This window comes from Neovison vison, chromosome 2, assembly GCF_020171115.1.
Source record: "Neovison vison isolate M4711 chromosome 2, ASM_NN_V1, whole genome shotgun sequence".
In the NCBI taxonomy this organism is placed as follows: domain Eukaryota; kingdom Metazoa; phylum Chordata; class Mammalia; order Carnivora; family Mustelidae; genus Neogale; species Neogale vison.
The window spans coordinates 58,068,586-58,088,607 of NC_058092.1; the positions used below are offsets into that span (position 1 = coordinate 58,068,586).

At 35.8% G+C, this 20,022-nt stretch overlaps 1 protein-coding gene across 5 annotated transcripts in view; it reads left to right on the forward strand.

Moving 5' to 3' along the window:
* The window catches only part of LRRC7 (leucine rich repeat containing 7), a 562,518-nt gene that overhangs the window by 314,420 nt on the left and 228,076 nt on the right, over positions 1-20,022 (forward strand). The window lies entirely within an intron of this gene.

Below are 20,022 nucleotides of genomic sequence, written 5' to 3' on the forward strand. Positions count from 1 at the left end.
TGCTGCTGTTGTTTTTAATTTGAGAAGGTTCATTGAATGAAATATGTATTCTTTGTTAGATTCTGTTTTGCTAAATGGTTGGCTGTCATTGTATTTTTTTGGTTTGGATCATTTTTTCCATATTACCTGGAGAACCTCTTGCTATCCAAAAGAATCCAAGGCCTTCTAGCTTACCAATTTAAAATCTTATATTTATTCTCCCTTTAAATATTATTAAGAAGCAATACTGCTGGACAATTTATAGTTGTTACTTAAAACTGATTTTCTGCCTATGAATTCCTCGTGAGCAGTAGTAATAATCACAGCCAACATTTCTCAGGGTTTTATACCTGTCAGGCACTGTACAAAAGTGTTTTATATTATTGATACATTTAATCCAAATAGTATGACAGTAATATAGATACCATTATCAGTTTGCATTTTATAGATGAGGAAAATAAAACAAAAGGAGGTTGAACAATTTGCCCAATATTGTATAATTCTTAAAGGTAGATAAGGTTTCAAAGGTAGAGCTGTCTTACTCATAAATCAATTAGAAGAATTGATAGTAACAGTTATATTACTTGCTAACCATACATTCATACTTATGTACACTTAGCGAACCTAAACCCTAATATACTACTAAAGTGTTCAACATGGTTAGAAACAAAATAAATATAGGAATATCAATATTTTTCCATTCTAGAAAAAAAAGATGAAAGAAAACAAAATAAATATTCCATTTTCAATAGAAAGTAAGATTAAGTAATATTTAGGAATAAATTTAACAACAAAGGCATAATGCTTATGAAGGAAGACTATAAAATCCTAATCAAAGGTCATAAAAGAAGATCTAAATGAATGGAAAGAGATGTCATTTCTTTCATGGAGAGATTAATATCATGAAAATGTTATTTCTCCAAAAATTACTCATTAATGAAGTTCAATATTTGTTTAACCTATCTTTCCTTGTAATTCCAAAGACTTTCAATTGGACAAAATAATCTTAGAATTTATATGAGATAGTCTAGTTTTCTGGCATTTTTAGTTATCTGACAAGTAGGACAGGTTTATCAGATCAAATTCTTTGAGTTTGAACTTTCTCTTTTGAGATAATGTTTCATTGTGAAGTTCCAGTGTCTATGTATTTATATAGAATGGCAATCTCTGGCATGTTTGATACAAAGGGCATTTCGTACCTTGGATGAACATTAGTCAGTACAACACCTTCAAAAATTAACCACAAAGTATTCTCAGTAAAAAAAAGTCTAATTTTCCTCCTTCTCATCTCTCACACACTACCTATAGCCCAAGACAATATTTGAAACACAGGTCTGAACTCAACCGTGTAGTCTAGGTTGGACATGAAAAGTGGTAGTAGATCCTTAAATAAGACATACAGGTTATTTTGCTAGGCAAAAGTATTGGATGAAATACCAAGAGATCTGGACCTTTTTTAACAGAAGGGAATCTATTTTTATAAAAAAGCAGACTTTAAAACATTATTGAATATTCTAGTGAAGAATGTAGTGGCAGAGTTCGGATCTGCCTGGAAATAATTAGTCCTGTCTAAAGCTTACCAATAATTAACAGTGTGGCTGTATTTGGATGACACCATTAACAGAAAATTTTGAAACAGAAGTGCATCTCCTGGCCCTGAATAGCAGCAGGAGGTATTGGGAAAACTGTCAATGAATGTCATCAACTGAAGATACTGTCAAATAAGGAATTCAACCTAGAGAACACTATTGCAAGAATCCTCTAGAGAGTTATGGTGTGTATTCTTCCTCTTCATAGAATGAATCTTAGATATGAGTTATCCATATATTTCAGTGCATCACAGGTACCATAAAGTCAACAGTTCCAGTGATGAACTCATTATTTACATCACTATCTGTGCTTTTTCCAGTATCCCCAAGTTCATTTAGAAATAATAGAAATAACATTTTCTAGATCCTGTGAATCATCCTAGGCCTATTTCTTACTCCCACATTCAATCAGTCAACAAGTTCTGTCAAATCTGTCTAATTCGCTTATTCATTTCCTTCTGTCTGGAACTCTCTGCCCCCAGATCCATCCGTGGCTGCCTCCTTTTTTATCATTTAAATCTTAAATCAAATGTCCTTCCTCCAAAAGTCTTTGATGACCCTTTAATTTTAAGTAGCCACTCACACTGTAGTACTTCCTAAAACCTTATTTTAATTTCTTGGTAACACTGATTACTATTGCAAATTCTCTTATATATTACTTATTCTTACCTTTCTAAAATTTCTCCATGAGAATAGGAATCTTGCCTAGTTTGTTTATCACTGTATTCTCACTGCCTAGTTTACTGTCCAATTCATTGTATACATTTAATATGAATGTACTTTTTGAATTTACTCATTATAGAATTTATTCAACAAATACTTATTAAGCCCTTTTCGTCAAGCACTGTGTTATGCATAGGAGACCTGAGGGTGGGCAAAACCAAATCCTATCTTTGTACTCATGGAGGTTATATTTAATAAAAGAGACAATCACTGATCAAATAACCTCACAAGTCAATATAAAATTACAACTATGAGTAGTCACTTTCAAATAAGTTCTTCCTTCTCTTTATCTCCATTACTATTGCTTTAATTCAGGTTATTGTTAATCTCATGCCTCAGCTATTAAAATCATCCATTTTCCTGTCTCCACTCTTGCCACACTCCACTCTGTTTTTCCTAAATTGAAGTGCAAATCTTAAGTCATTTTCTACCTTGAAATCCTTAATAACGTCAATGACCTTCAAGAAAAAAAAAAATCTATCCTCTTTAAGGTAAAGGCTCTTCATGACATGCCCCTCAACTATCTCTCCTTTATCTTGTTGCCATTTCTTCCCCCTGGTAGCACTCCATGGTCCTGTCATTTTGAATTATACACTCTTCTCTCTGGGCCTTTGTGTGTATTATTTTGTCAGTCTAGTAGAGCTTTCTTTACTCTTTGATTAACTAATTTACTTATCCTTTATAATTCAATGATATAAACTCCTATAGAAATCCTTTTCTGAACCCACTCTGACTGTCCAACCTATCCCTTTTCTATGTTCTCACAATAAAAAGAAATAAAATTTGAAAGTATATCATATATATAAGATTAAGATATATATATATCTTAGTATATATATTGTTGGTTCACTTGCTTATTTCCCTCACAGGTCTATGATTTCCTTTATGGCAGAATGTCTTTCATATTTCCTTCTCCACTACTTAGAGCAGTACAATGTGTGTAGAGTAAATAGAATGATTGTTGGATGAATGGGCTCATGACAAAACTAAAAATAAAAGCCTAGAATGACATTCAACACAGCTTCAAACATATATTATTAAGAATGTGTGTAAAAAGTATACTGTTCACAACAGAAGACTAGTGAAATCCATTTTGGATCTTCCATGTAGCACTCAGTAATTTATTCACTAATTTTATTCCATGTTTGTTGACATTAAGAAAAAACATCACCTATCTAGAGCCATGTATTTGAAGTGTTGGGAGAGAGGGTAGTATGGCAATTACATCATCAGACTGAAGGACAGCTTCCAAAATTTCTACCACTAATGAAATACTGCTAAAAACAAAAGGTATTAACATCCTGTGGTCTTCAGTGAGGAACTTTGTAACCAAAGAAAAGGTGTGATTGCAATCTCTTTGTAAACTAGATACATAGAATACCTGAGCAATACCATATTATATGTTAGGGAAACTAATATTTAAACTAATAAATAACATACAAGGCAGGCTGATACTTACTAATAAATATATGACAATCTTTGCTGTTCATGGGAAGTTGACTATTTTTTCTAGAGAAGAGGAGTATGAGGACACAAAGATAAAATAATTTTTGAGAATCTTTCAGGATCTCTTTGTAACCAGAGTTACTTGCTTTAGTTAGTCATTAGGGGCAGAATGAGTAGAGACCAAAAATATTAAAATGAGGTGGTTTTAGTTATTCTCCTGAAAACCTCCTAGCAGAGAGGAACTACTTCCACCTTCACCCCAACAAACCTGCAGAAAACAACTTCCCTTGCCTGAAGTAGATTACCTAAGCATCAGTGTAAGTACTTTCATACCTCACATGATCCTAGTTGAGATGTCATTTGAGCACCTGCAAAACATCTGTCCAACATTCAGCAAACACTCATTAAATACGTGTTCTGTGTCAGGCACTAACTGTCAAAGGGAAGAACTAAGAGTAGCTGATGGGATGGAGACATAGTGAACTTTTTGGAGTCAACACTAATAGCCACTGGATCCCAATAGCCAAGGAGTTAAAGACCTCAAGAGCATCAGAAAAGTGAGTCACCAAAGAGAGCTCCCTTTATATAAATGTTAGACACAGAGCAACTAAACAAAGCACCTGTTGCTTCAAGAGTGACCTGAAAACCAGCCTGTGACCAAGATAATTTTAGATTCACCAGCGATAATGAGTGAAGATATAGCTCTCTGGTATTACCAGCAAGTGGATAAGAATATTTAGTGAGAGATGGAATGTTTGGAGAGGAAAACTTGGCCTAAATGTACCTCATCCAACTGTTCATCAGGAGTATATTTGTCGTTGTTAAGATAGCAAATTCTCAAATGGCAGAAGAATGAAATCCAAGTTAAATTCAACAAGATGTTTTTGCTTTAGTTCTGTTATTTTTAACCCTCAAATTGGGGAATGAAAGAGCCCAAGTGGATGAGCATTCTAATGGAAAAAGTAGATTTGCTGTGTTTAAAAAAATTTTTTTGAGTCACTGCATCTGAAAAAAAGAAAATAACAGATGGAGAAAATGAGAGAAAATGGAATGTTTTCCTTGCTTCCTCTCTATTAAAGCTAAACGTCCTTTATGGAAGATGCGGTTTTCAAGGGAGACAGGGCTGTTATGCCAGACCTGGGACAACTGTAGAGTCTAGACATTATTTAACCTTAAAAAAAAATTTTACCAGTAAAAATAGGTTTATTTGTGATTAACAGGGAATTTCAAATCAGGACACATAAGCGATGGCAAAACCTTAGGCAAGTCCAACAAACAAAGGCAAGGAATGTTATTTAATGGAGAAGAAGGAGGAATTTGGAAGGGGCTGTTTTGAGCATAAGTCCACTGGAGAAAAGCCTAAGTCCAGGGGTGATTATGGTAGTGAATTTCTTTTTTTTTTTTTAAGAGTTTATTTATTTATTATTTGAGAGAAAGAGAGAGCATGCTCAAGGGGGAGTGGCAGAGGGTGAGAATCCTCAAGCAGACTCCCTGATGAGTGTGGAGCTCAACGTAGGCTCCAGCTCCGTCTCATGACCCATGAGATCATGACCTGAACTGAAACCAAGAACTGGACATTCAACTAACTGAACCACCCAGGTAGTCAGTTTCTTATGGGAGATGCAGTGTACATTCTTCCTTCCAGGGAGGAGGGCATTGCAATTGGTGATTCTTTCCAGTTGATGATTCTTCTGCGGAGCTCTGGTAATTGACAGTTCCTGCCATAATTGTTGTTAAGTGGTGTCCACCTTTATCTCCCCCTCTTTCCTTCCTATCCCATTTTGGTGAAGTTTCCCTTTATCAATTTTCACAAAGTAGAGCAAAAACTGGAGAGATTGTGGAGAACCAGCAACGTGTGACACACCACAGTAGACTAGATATCTGAAAGATATATCTTATTCTCCCAAAGTATATTTAATAAATCTTAGAGGTTAGGCCCAGATGGCATCCACATTTTCAGTCATGGACCTTCATTGGTTCTTAGGATTACTCACCATTTCTTCTTTACAAAACTTCTTACTATAGTCCTTAAGAACATATATATAACCAAGAGTCCCATATAACGAATGCATCAGAACATTCTTTAAAAAATATAATAAAAAATTTATTAAAAATAGTGGTATTATTCAAAGAAAATTTTCTTTTCAATTAGCTTTAAAATTAATTTGTTAGTGCTGAATATCAGTTCTGCATTAGTACTTCTTTGGTAATTATTGCTTGCCATCAAGACTCCATTAAGTTCCATGTTTGAGATGATGAATGTGTACTTTTATTGATTATTGCTTGTGATTTAATGAGTTATTTTAAGATAATAATGTTTTTAGCATTATGTTCATTGTTTTTCCAAACAAATTTCCAATTTGTTTAATTGACTAAACCTTGAGGAGTTTATATATACACATATACTCAGAGTAGGAATAATAAGTCACATTTTTTCTAAGGCCCTTTGGGACACTGGTTTAAAGATTATTTATTTATTTATTTGACACAGAGATCAGGAGGAGGCAGAGGGGCAAGCAGAGAGAGGGAGGGGGAAGCAGGCTCTCTGCTAAGCAGAGAGTCCGATGCGGGGCTCGATCCCAGGACACTGGAAATCATGACCTGAGCCGAAGGCAGAGGCTTAACCCACTGAGCCACCCAGGCACCCCGGGACATTGGTTTAAATAAGCAATTTTAGGAGGAGTCAAGATGGCAGAGAAGTAGCAGGCTGAGACTACGTCAGCTAGCAGGAGATCAGCTATATAGCTTATCTAAAGAGTGCAAACACCTGCAAATCCATCGGCAGATCGAAGAGAAGAAGAACAGCAATTCTAGAAACAGAAAAACAACCACTTTCTGAAAGGTAGGACTAGCGGAGAAGTGAATCCAAAGTGACGGGAAGGTAGACCTCCGGGGGAGGGGCCGGCTCCAGGCAAGTGGCAGAGCAACGGAGCACAAAATCAGGACTTTTAAAAGTCTGTTCTGCTGAGGGACATTGCTCCAGAGGCTAAACCGGGGCGAAGCCCACGCGGGGTCAACGTGGCCTCAGGTCCCGCAGGGTCACAGAAGGATCGAGGGTGTCTGAGTGTCGCAGAGCTTGCGGGTATTGGAACGGGAAAGCCGGCTACAGAGAAAGAGCCGGCAGTAAGCTCGCAGCTCGGGGTTACCTTGATCCGGCCGCAGGCTTGGTGAGCTCGGAGCGCGGCCGGAGGTCAGGCAGACGGGAGTAACTGGGTGCTGTTCTCTGAGGGCGCACTGAGGAGTGGGGCCCCGGGCTCTCGGCTCCTCCGGGCCGGAGACCAGGAGGCTGCCATTTGTATTCCTGTCCTCCAGAACTCTACAGAAAGCGCTCAGGGAACAAAAGCTCCTGAAAGCAAACCCAAGTGGATTACTCAGCCCGGCACGTGGTAAGGGCGGTGCAATTCCGCCGGGGGCAAAGACAATGGGAATCACTACACCAGGCCCCTCCCCCAGAAGATCAACAAAAAATCCAGCCAAGACCAAGTTTACCTACCAAGGAGTGCAGTTTCAATACCAAGAAGAGCAGCAGAATTCCAGAGGAGGAGAAAGCAAAGCACGGAACTCATGGCTTTCTCCCTGTGATTTTTTTAGTCTTGTAGTTAAAGTAATTTTTTTCTTTTTCATTTTTTTTTCTTCTTTTGCTAAAATTTTTTTTAACTTTTAACCTTTTCCTTTTTAACGTTTTTTAACTAGTTTATCTAATATATATATTTTTTCCTTTTTTATACTTTTCTTTATTCGTTTTCTTTTTTTAATTCTTTTCTTTTTTTTTTTTTTCCTTTCTTTCTTTTTGAACCTCTTTTTATCCCCTTTCTCCCCCCTCACAATTTTGGACCTCTTCTGATTTGGTTAAAGCATATTTTCCTGGGGTTGTTACCACCCTTTTAGTATTTTACTTGCTCCTTCATATACTCTTATCTGGACTAAATGACAAGGCGGAAAAACTCACCACAAAAAAAAGAACAAGAGGCAGTACCGAAGGCTAGGGACCTAATCAATACAGACATTGGTAATATGTCAGATCTAGAGTTCAGAATGACAATTCTCAAGGTTCTAGCCGGGCTCGAAAAAGGCATGGAAGATATTAGAGAAACCCTCTTGGGAGATATAAAAGCCCTTTCTGGAGAAATAAAAGAACTAAAATCTAACCAAGTTGAAATCAAAAAAGTTATTAATGAGGTGCAATCAAAAATGGAGGCTCTCACTGCTAGGATAAATGAAGCAGAAGAAAGAATTAGCGATATAGAAGACCAAATGACAGAGAATAAAGAAGCTGAGCAAAAGAGGGACAAACAGCTACTGGACCATGAGGGGAGAATTCGAGAGATAAGTGACACCATAAGACGAAACAACATTAGAATAGTTGGGATTCCAGAAGAAGACGAAAGAGAGAGGGGAGCAGAAGGTATACTGGAGAGAATTATTGGGGAGAATTTCCCCAATATGGCAAAGGGAACGAGCATCAAAATTCAGGAGGTTCAGAGAATGGCCCTCAAAATCAATAATAGGCCCACACCCCGACATCTAATAGTAAAATTTACAAGCCTTAGTGACAAAGAGAAAATCCTGAAAGCAGCCCGGGAAAAGAAGTCTGTAACATACAATGGTAAAAGTATTCGATTGGCAGCTGACTTATCCACAGAGACCTGGCAGGCCAGAAAGAGCTGGCATGATATTTTCAGAGCACTAAACGAGAAAAACATGCAGCAAGAATACTATATCCAGCTAGCCTATCATTGAAAATAGAAGGAGAGATTAAAAGCTTCCAGGACAAACAAAAACTGAAAGAATTTGCAAACACCAAACCAGCTCTACAGGAAATATTGAAAGGGGTCCTCTAAGCAAAGAGAGAGCCTACAAGTGGTAGATCAGAAAGGAACAGAGACAATATACAGTAACAGTGACCTTACAGGCAATACAATGTCACTAAATTCATATCTCTCAATAGTTACCCTGAATGTTAATGGACTAAATTCCCCAATCAAAAGACACAGGATATCAGAATGGATTAAAAAAAAAAAAACCATCTATATGTTGCCTCCAAGAAACTCCTTTTAAGCCCGAAGACACCTCCAGATTTAAAATGAGGGGGTGGAAAAGAATTTACCATGCTAATGGACATCAGAAGAAAGCAGAGTGGCAATCCTTATATCAGATCAATTAGATTTTAAGCCAAAGACTATAATAAGAGATGAGGAAGGACACTATATCATACTCAAAGGGTCTGTCCAACAAGAAGATCTAACAATTTTCAATGTCTATGCCCCCAACGTGGGAGCAGCCAAATATATAAACCAATTAATAACAAAATCAAAGAAACACATTAACAATAATACAATAATAGTAAGGGACTTTAACACTCCTCTCACTGAAATGGACAGATCATCCAAGCAAAAAATCAACAAGGAAATAAAGGCCTTAAATGACACACTGGACCAGATGGACATCACAGATATATTCAGAACATTTCATCCCAAAGCAACAGAATATACATTCTTCTCTAGTGCACATGGAACATTCTCCAGAATAGATCACATCCTCGGTCCTAAATCAGGACTCAACTGGTATCAAAAGATTGGGATCATTCCCTGCATATTTTCAGACCACAATGCTCTGAAGCTAGAACTCAACCACAAGAGGAAGTTTGGAAAGAACCCAAATATATGGAGACTAAACATCATCCTTCTAAAGAATGAATGGGTCAACCGGGAAATTAAAGAAGAATTGAAAAAAAATCATGGAAACAAATGATAATGAAAACACAATGGTTCAAAATCTGTGGGACACAACAAAGGCAGTCCTGAGAGGAAAATATATAGCGGTACAAGCCTTTCTCAAGAAACAAGAAAGGTCTCAGGTTCATAACCTAACCCTACACCTAAAGGAACTGGAGAAGGAACAAGAAAGAAACCCTAAGCCCAGCAGGAGAAGAGAAATCATAAAGATCAGAGCAGAAATCAATGAAATAGAAACCAAAAAAAAAACAATAGAACAAATCAACAAAACTAGGAGCTGGTTCTTTGAAAGAATTAATAAAATTGATAAACCCCTGGCCAGACTTATCAAAAAGAAAAAAGAAAGGACCCAAATAAAGAAAATCATGAATGAAAGAGGAGAGATCACAACTAACACCAAAGAAATACAAACTACTATAAGAACATACTATGAGCAACTCTACACCAACAAATTTGACAATCTGGAAGAAATGGATGCATTCCTAGAAACATATAAACTACCACAACTGAACCAGGAAGAAATAGAAAGCCTGAACAGACCCATAACCATTAAGGAAATTGAAACAGTCATTAAAAATTTCCAAACAAACAAAAGCCCAGGGCCAGATGGCTTACTGGGGGAATTCTACCAAACATTCAAAGAAGAACTAATTCCTATTCTCCTGAAACTGTTCCAAAAATTAGAAATGGAAGGAAAACGTCCAAACACATTTTTTGAGGCCAACATCACCTTGATCCCAAAACCAGACAAGGATCCCATCCAAAAAGAGAGCTATAGACCAATATCCTTGATGAACACAGATGCGAAAATTCTCACCAAAATACTAGCCAATAGGATTCAACAGTACATTAAAAGGATTATTCACCACGACCAAGTGGGATTTATTCCAGGGCTGCAAGGTTGGTTCAACATCCGCAAATCAGTCAATGTGATACAACACATCAATAAAAGAAAGAACAAGAACCATATGATACTCTCAATAGATGCTGAAAAAGCATTTGACAAAGTACAGCATCCCTTCCTGATCAAAACTCTTCAAAGTTTAGGGATAGAGGGCTCATACCTCAATATCATCAAAGCCATCTATGAAAAACCCACCGCAAATATCATTCTCAATGGAGAAAAACTGAAAGCTTTTCCGCTAAGGTCAGGAACACGGCAGGGATGTTCATTATCACCACTGCTATTCAACATAGTACTAGAAGTCCTAGCCTCAGCAATCAGACAACAAAAGGAAATTAAAGGCATCCAAATCGGCAAAGAAGAAGTCAAACTATCACTCTTCACAGATGATAGGATACTATATGTGGAAAACCCAAAAAACTCCACTCCAAAACTGCTAGAACTTGTACAGGAATTCAGTAAAGTGTCAGGATATAAGATCAATGCACAGAAATCAGTTGGATTTCTCTACACCAACAACAAGACAGAAGAAAGAGAAATTAAGGAGTCAATCCCATTTACAATTGCACCCAAAACCATAAGATACCTAGGAATAAACCTAACCAAAGACACACAGAATCTATACTCAGAAAACTATAAAGTACTCATGAAAGAAATTGAGGAAGACACAAAGAAATGGAAAAATGTTCCATGCTCCTGGATTAGAAGAATAAATATTGTGAAAATGTCTATGCTACCTAAAGCAATCTACACATTTAATGCAATTCCTATCAAAGTACCATCCATCTTTTTCAAAGAAATGGAACAAATAATCCTAAAATTTATATGGAACCAGAAAAGACCTCAAATCGCCAAAGGGTTATTTAAAAAGAAAGCCAAAGTTGGTGGCATCACAATTCCGGACTTCAAGCTCTATTACAAAGCTGTCATCATCAAGACAGCATGGTTTTGGCACAAAAACAGACACATAGATCAATGGAACAGAATAGAGAGCCCAGAAATAGACCCTCAACTCTATGGTCAACTAATCTTCGACAAAGCAGGAAAGAATGTCCAATGGAAAAAAGACAGCCTCTTCAATAAATGGTGTTGGGAAAATTGGACAGCCACATGCAGAAAAATGAAATTGGACCATTTCCTTACACCACACACAAAAATAGACTCAAAATGAATGAAGTACGTCAATGTGAGAAAGGAATCCATCAAAATCCTTGAGGAGAACACAGGCAGCAACCTCTTCGACCTCAGCCGCAGCAACATCTTCCTAGGAACATCACCAAAGGCAAGGGAAGCAAGGGCAAAAATGAACTATTGGGATTTCATCAAGATCAAAAGCTTTTGCACAGCAAAGGAAACAGTTAACAAAATCAAAAGACAACTGACAGAATGGGAGAAGATATTTGCAAACGACATATCAGATAAAGGACTAGTGTCCAAAATCTATAAAGAACTTAGCAAACTCAACACCCAAAGAACAAACAATCCGATCAAGAAATGGGCAGAGGACATGAACAGACATTTCTGCAAAGAAGACATCCAGATGGCCAACAGACACATGAAAAAGTGCTCCATATCACTCGGCATCAGGGAAATATAAATCAAAACCACAATGAGATATTACCTCACACCAGTCAGAATGGCTAAAATCAACAAGTCAGGAAATGACAGATGCTGGCGAGGATGCGGAGAAAGGGGAACCCTCCTACACTGTTGGTGGGAATGCAAGCTGGTGCAACCACTCTGGAAAACAGCATGGAGGTTCCTCAAAATGTTGAAAATAGAACTGCCCTATGACCCAGCAATTGCACTACTGGGTATTTACCCTAAAGATACAAACGTAGTGATCCAAAGGGGCACGTGCACCCAAATGTTTATAGCAGTAATGTCTACAATAGCCAAACTATGGAAAGAACCTAGATGTCCATCAACAGATGAATGGATAAAGAAGATATATATACACAATGGAATACTATGCAGCCATCAAAAGAAATGAAATCTTGCCATTTGCGACAACATGGATGGAACTAGAGCATATCATGCTTAGTGAAATAAGTCAAGCAGAAAAAGACAACTATCATATGATCTCCTGATATGAGGAAGTGGTGATGTAACATGGGGGCTTAAGTGGGTAGGAGAAGAATAAATGAAACAAGATGGGATTGGGAGGGAGACAAACCATAAGTGACTCTTAATCTAACAAAACAAACTGAGGGTTGCTGGGGGGAGGGGGTTGGGAGAAGGGGAGTTGGGTATGGACATTGGGGAGGGTATATGCTTTGGTGAGTGCTGTGAAGTGTGTAAACCTGGCGATTCACAGACCTGTACCCCTGGGGATAAAAAATGTTTATAAAAAATAAAAAAATTATTAAAAAAAAATAAAATATTTTAAAAAATAAATAAGCAATTTTAGTAAGATGTACATTATAGAAAACTTCACAGAATTACCATATGTTCCCATGCCAAAATAATTTAGAAATGAAAAAATATTTTATTTCAGTTCTGATTATGATTTTGTACAGGTCCTTATTTTTCAGTTGCTCTTACTCTTTTGATATTCTTCCTACCTTGAACCTACAGTGCAGATAGTTAAATTTTTTAACAATTTTTACTTTTTATAGTATGTTTTCCCTAGTTCCCAGTTTAGGGATTGAGTCAGGCACACACACATTTAGGTAAACAGTCACAATATAGTTCTTTAAGAAACACTGATATGGAAAAGTCAGGCTGATTTCCTCAGAGGAATGAATAACACATAAATAAGTAATAATCTAATATATATATGTGTGTGTGCATTTGTGTATAAAACACTTATTACAGGGCCATGAGAAATAGTTGGAGCATGGGTTTATCTGTTTTTAAGTTTAGAATACAGGACAATTTATTGAAATCAATCTCAAGCACACTCTGAAGTCAATAGGGCAGTTAAAAACCTTTCAAAATTAATCCTCATGGAAGCAAAAATCACATTTGCATTCCAAAGTATTTATGAAGTAAAAAAGGCAAGATCTCAGTAAATAACTCAGTTATTTACTCAACATCTCAGTTAAAACATGGTTTTCAGTGATCCACTGAAGAAAAATTAAGCTAGGGAGTGACAACTTTAACAGTTACAGTGAAAGTTATGAAGCAAATGTGAGGAAGATAGAATTGAAGAGTCTGTGGACTGAGGGGAAGATTTAGAGACTATTTCAATTGCTTAGAGATCATGTGAACCAGTTTCAATCAATGACAGTGGAGTGGAGAAGAAAGCCGCAGATACACTTAGGAGACAGAGTCAAAACCCTTTAGTAAATGACTGAATTTGAATCAGGAAAGACTGATGGAAAGAAAAGCCAGGATGACCCACTGGCTGCCAGTTTGGGAGACTTGGTAAAATTATTGTGAATAGACAGGTACAAAGAGGTTTGGGAAATATGGGAAGGGTTGGAATGGTAACAGGTAAAAATACTAGCTTCATTTTGGACTAAGTTTTGATAAAATGCTCTGGTAATGAGGTCCTATGTATCTTTGATACATAGATGCAAAGACCAGGAGAGAAGTCTAGAATTAAAACTTTGGGAATCATAACATAAAATTCATGAACAAGCCTGGGGAAATCAATGAAAACTTCTGAATTTCTAGTTGTGGAAGAATGATTAGATTAATCAAGGTGCACCAACATGGCAAAATATATTATAGAGTCGTTAAAATTATGTTTTTTTAAATAATAGAAAATGCCCAAAAAACAATATCAAATCAAATATCAAATCAAATAAGCAGAATGCAAATTGCTTATACAGTGAAATCTCAGCTGTGTAAAAATCTCAATTGTGTAACTGGCTGGAAGGAAAAGCATTAAAGAGTTATAATGGTCATATTAGTGTTAAAGGTTATAGTGATTTCCCCCCCCTTTTTCTATGTATCTGTGTTTTACAACTTTTCTTTATATATTACTTAAAAATCAACTCAGGGTAAAGGATGGCTTCCTGATTAAGGTGAATTAAAAGTACTTTGTAATAGAGGTACAAAGAATTTGTAGCAGAGGTACAAAGGTAAAGAACACAGTGTGTGCAAGGAACTATAAGCAGCGGAAGGTTATCGAAGCATAATGTGATGACACAGGTGGTCAGAGAGGAAACTAAATAGAAAGGTATAGTAGCTCTGTGGAGGCTTGTTAAGTTGAGATTCTATCCCATGTACTGTGAACAACTACTGAAGAAATATACACAGGGTAGTATATTCATTTGCTGGGCTACTGTAACACAGTGTTACAAATGAGTGTAATGAGTTTATTTTCTCACAATTCTGAAAGCTAGCAATCCAAAATCAAAGTTTCAGCAGAATTGGTTTATTCTGAGGTCTCACTTCTTGATTTGTAGATAGCTATCTTTTCCCTATGTCTTCACATTTTTTTCCCTCTGTGAATCTATATCCTAATCACCTCTTCTTATAAAGACACAAGTTATACTGGGTTAAGTTCCACTCTAGTGACCTCGCTTTAACTTAATTATATCTTTAAAGAATTTATTTCCAAATATAGTCACTTTCTGAAGTACTGAGGATTAAGATTTCAACATATGAATCTGGAGGGCAATTCAATTCATAAGAGGGTGACATGATTAAATTTCCTTTGACAACCATGTAGAATATGAATTTCAGGAAGAAGGAATGGATTAACAGGCTGTTGTAATAATCCAGGTAAGAAATCACAATGTTCTGCAGAATTATTAATGTAAATCAGTGAAGGTAAATGACCATTTTAAAAAAATACAGAGAGGGCAGCTGGTTTAAAGGAGAAACAATGAATTCAATTTGGGAAGATTCAGCTCTCTATCTAGATTACAGTTAAATATAGGAATCTGAAGCTCAAAGAAAATTGGACTGGAAGTCTAGATTTGGGCATCATTAGTACATATGTTATGGGAGCAGATCCCGTGTATTAAGTGATAAGAGCAATGGACTTAGAACAGAAAAACAATATTTACAGAACAGAGAAAATGAGCTCACGAAGGAGGCAGTAACACATGAAATGAAGCAGAAGAGTGCCTTTTGTAGAATTTAAGGAAATGCTTTCATGAAGGGAATAATTAATAGGCAAAAAAAGTAAAGAGATCCTAAAAAGATAAAGACTGAGAAATAATTGTTGGTTTTGGAATTAGAAAGATTTTTGGACTGTGAACCTAACAACAGTTCCTTGAATTTTTATGCGCCAGGCACTGGGCAAAGAGCTGTAAAGCATGCATTGAATTTCATCTTGAGCTTTACTCAGCAAACTGAGATAAGTGTCACTGTGTCTGTTTTATAGATTAAGAAAATGATGACTCAACCAATAGTCAAATAACTAGTGTCAGGTCAGCAGACAGCAGCAGATGTGGGAGTCAGTTCTAGATTGCTTTCTATGTTTTCAAAACTGTCATGACTAACTACTAGGACAACTAAGAGCTCCCTAAGAGCAAGGCAGTTTCATTAAGTCAGAGGGGCAAGAAATCTAGAGCAGTGGGCTGATGACTTAATGTTTGGTGAGGAAGTAAGGTAGACTGCCTTTCTCAGAAGAGGAGAGAGGAACACAGAGACCAGCTCATCTTGCTCTCTGATGTTTAGTACATTGCTTGACACAAAGTAGCTGCTCAGTAAATTTTAGTTCAGCAAACAAGAAATAAATGTTAACTTGAGCTAGGCACAATAAGGTGCCAGTAGAGACCACCACACTGAAGAAAGAGAAGAAAACTTAAGAATCCAAAAAAAAAAAAAAAAAAAAGAAGAAGAATCCAGATCCTTCCTAGAAAATGTTGATAGATGAAACCATATGATAATTGACTCTCTCTGCTTGATTTATTTCACTCAGCATAATCTCTTCCAGTCCCGTCCTTGTTGCCACAAAAGTTGGGTATTCATCCTTTCTGATGGAGACATAATACTCCATAGTGTATATGGACCACATCTTCCTTATCCATTTGTCCGTTGAAGGGCATCTTGGTTCTTTCCACAGTTTGGTGACCGTGGCCATTGCTGCTCTAAACATTGGGGTACAGATGGCCCTTCTTTTCACTCCATCTGTATCATTGGGGTAAATACCCAGTAGTGCAATTGCCGGGTCATAGGGAAGCTCTATTTTTAATTTCTTGAGGAATCTCCACACTGTTCTACAAAGTGGCTGCACCAACTTGCATTCCCACCAACAGTGTAAGAGGGTTCCCCTTTCTCCACATCTTCTCCAACACACGTTGTTTCCTGTCTTGCTAATTTGGCCATTCTAACTGGTGTAAGGTGGTATCTCAATGTGGTCTTAATTTGAATCTCCCTGAGGGCTAGTGATGATGAACATTTTTTCATGTGTAACAAATAACACAGAGGACATGGGGAGATGGAGAGGAGAAGGGAGTTGAGGGAAATTGGAGGGGGAGATGAACCATGAGAGACTATGGACTCTGAAAAACAACCTGAGGGTTTTGAAGGGGTGGGGAGTGAGAGGTTGGGGGAGCCAGGTGGTGGGTATTATGGAGGGCAAGCATTGCATGGAGCACTGGGTTGGTACAAAAACAATGAATTCTGTTACACTGAAAAGAAATTTAAAAAAAAAGGGGGGGGGGACCTGACAAGATTTTTGAAGATCTTCAGTAACATTAAAAAACTAATAAAAATTTTAAAAAAAAGAAAAAAATGTTGATAGGGCCCGGGATCAAGTACAGAAGTAAGAATTTGACCTGAATAGATAAAGAAATATATTTTTAGGTTGAACAAAAAGAATGGGGTATAGAAATAAATATATAAAGACTTAGGATAAACTACTTCATATTCCAACAATTCCCTCCTTATTAAGCTTCCTTATAAAAGAATATCTCACCATTTCTAAGTTATTTGCTTTAAAGTTTTTATATATTTATACATGCAATTCTCTTTGCCTAGAATATCTTCTTTTTCACTGTATGCTAGTATCCTATTGAAAAATACTCAGATCATAGATTATCTCTTCATAGTATTTCTTGAATTCCCCAAACAAAATCTTGTCACTCCCTCCCTTTTATAGCTCTTAATACACACCTTCTGTAGTGACATGGAGGCCAGAGATAAAATACCCTTCCACTTATTTATTAAATTCCTTTGAAATACCTTAGCATATCAATAAAATATTCTGAAATATTATAAGGTATATGTTAGAGCAAAGGAGTTTCAAAAGTTGAATGAGCACTGTGTGTTATATGAGACTGATGAATCACTGACCTCTACCTCTGAAATTGATAATATATTACGTGTTAATTAATTGAATTTAAATTTTAAAAATTAAAACAAAAACAAAAACAAAAAAACTTGTTTTAGCTTGCACACAATTGCATTTTATTTAGTTCAACCTTTCATATACAAATAGTATCTATACAACTTAAATTTTCTTATTTGTCAAATGACTACATTTATAGTGAAAGTATATTCTTTATTCCTTAAGTTTTAATAAGCTTATGCTGCAAATGACACATAGATTGGAAAAATTTATTCAATGTATTTAAAGAATAAAATGTTACTTGCCATTCCAAAGATGTCTCTATTGATCACCTCTGATGTTTAAAAAATGATTTGTACTTGTGCCTTATCTTTAAAGGCAAATTGTATGCTGTAATACTTTAAGCTTTCAGGTGGTATTGAATTTTAGCTGGTTTAATAGTGGAATGAGAATACTGACTGCTATATTACTATTCTGTTACACAAATTCATTCTCGAGTAATCTATATGCCCTTTGAGAAGGTCAAATGATAAGGCAGAGAGCTCTGAGACAAAACACTAAGATTTAATTGTTTTGAGTCTGACAGCTATCCAGTTGCATATTTCAAATTATCCAAGAAAAATACATGAAGTGCACAATTATCTTCAACTTGAGCTACATAGTATTATCTGCATCTAATTTATAAGATACAGGAGAAAATATAAAATATAATATTTTTGTAATATTTGCATATGCTGTTATTTTTCTTATATCATTAAAGTTAAGAATATGGATTTAATAAATATACATTGGGAGAGTTAGTGCTGTGAAATAGATATGTCAATTTGTAAATAAACATCTCTTTTAAGTAACTACTTAATATTACACCAAAAAATAAGTAAATGAAACTAAAATTCTAACAAAATCTGTAAGTCAAAATATCTTCACAAAGGAACTGTGTATGTATTGCCTGTCAATTAAACATGCAGATAGGTAATTATTATTCAAATAGTTCATGTGCATTCCTAATCTATCTATTGTAAGCCTGGAATTGTTCAACTTTTAGAACATTTGCTCTAATATATTTAATAATTATATGGATTTGAGGACTCTATTTCTTGCCTTCTGTCAAAATCCTTTAATATTAATGTGCATTATATTCAGTTGTATATAAAAGTATTATAATGTAAAATTATATTTTTATTTTTTAATTGAAAATATAGAAGTATCTTTAGATGGAGCAAAGAGAAATTTATATTGTAGCTAAGGTATTCAGTTATCATTTAATATTATGTATAACTATAATTGCATTTGTCTGAGAAGCTATAATTTGCTTTTTTTAAGCATATCCCATTTTTAAATCATTATGTGTTAGTAAAGCATTTAATTAATTTGAAAAAATGTAGTACATCAAAAATTGTAAATAAAATATGTATAAGTCCTTAAGTGAAATGTGATTAGTGATTTTTCTGGAAAAAATGGCGAACAAAATTGAAACAGAGTAATAGCATGATTAATTGATTCAGGATGGCTCCTGCTGAAAAATTATGTTCAATAAGTATCTGTCATTATAATTTGTGATCATTTGTCCCTTTACAGTATATCAAATATAATGGATTCAGGTGCACAAGCTGTGTAAATGACTGTCATAAAAATGCCATTTTTTAGATAAAAAAAGATGGTTACTTTACTGATTTAATTCAAAATAGCCATGGTATATTAATTTGTGCTACTGCTGTGTCTCTAGAGATGCTAAATATTTTGTAAATTATTTTGTTCTAATATGTGCACTTATCATTTTGCATTCAAGTCAATGATTTCTTCAAATATGCTTCAAGATACAAATTACACATATTTTTATTAAAACATACTGGGCAAAATCTGCTGTTGAAATATTTAATTTAAAAATTGGGAGGAATGATTGTTTTTTACAACCCAAAACATTCTTCCAGTCAAAATTGGTTTTATAAAATGTAGTCTTCTACAGCATGTCATCCTCCTTATGTATCTCTCACTGGTTTTTCTTCAGTAATATTTTCTCATATAAGAGCTTTTTTCAAAAACTATACAGATTAAGCTGAATTATTCTGTGTGTTATGGAAACTGATCTGTTTGAGAAAGAAATTTCATGTTACGGTAGCTCAGTTGGTTGAGCATCTGACTCTTGGTTTGGCTCAAGTCCTGATCTTGTGATTGTGATCTCTGGGTCAAGGGGTCATGGGATAGAGCCCCACATAGGGCTTCCACTAGGCAGGGAGTGTGTTTGAGAATTCTCTCTCCCCTTCTCCCTCTGCCCTTCTGACCCCCGCTCTCACTCCCATGTGTTCTCTCTCTCTCTCTCTGGGATGAGTGGATAAATCTTTAAAAAGTAATAATAATAAAGTCTGTTATATTCAGAAAGAAGAAAAAGATGCTGAAATTTGGTGTAAAATACCAATGGGAGCATTTATATCCTGCCTTAAAGGGCATGCA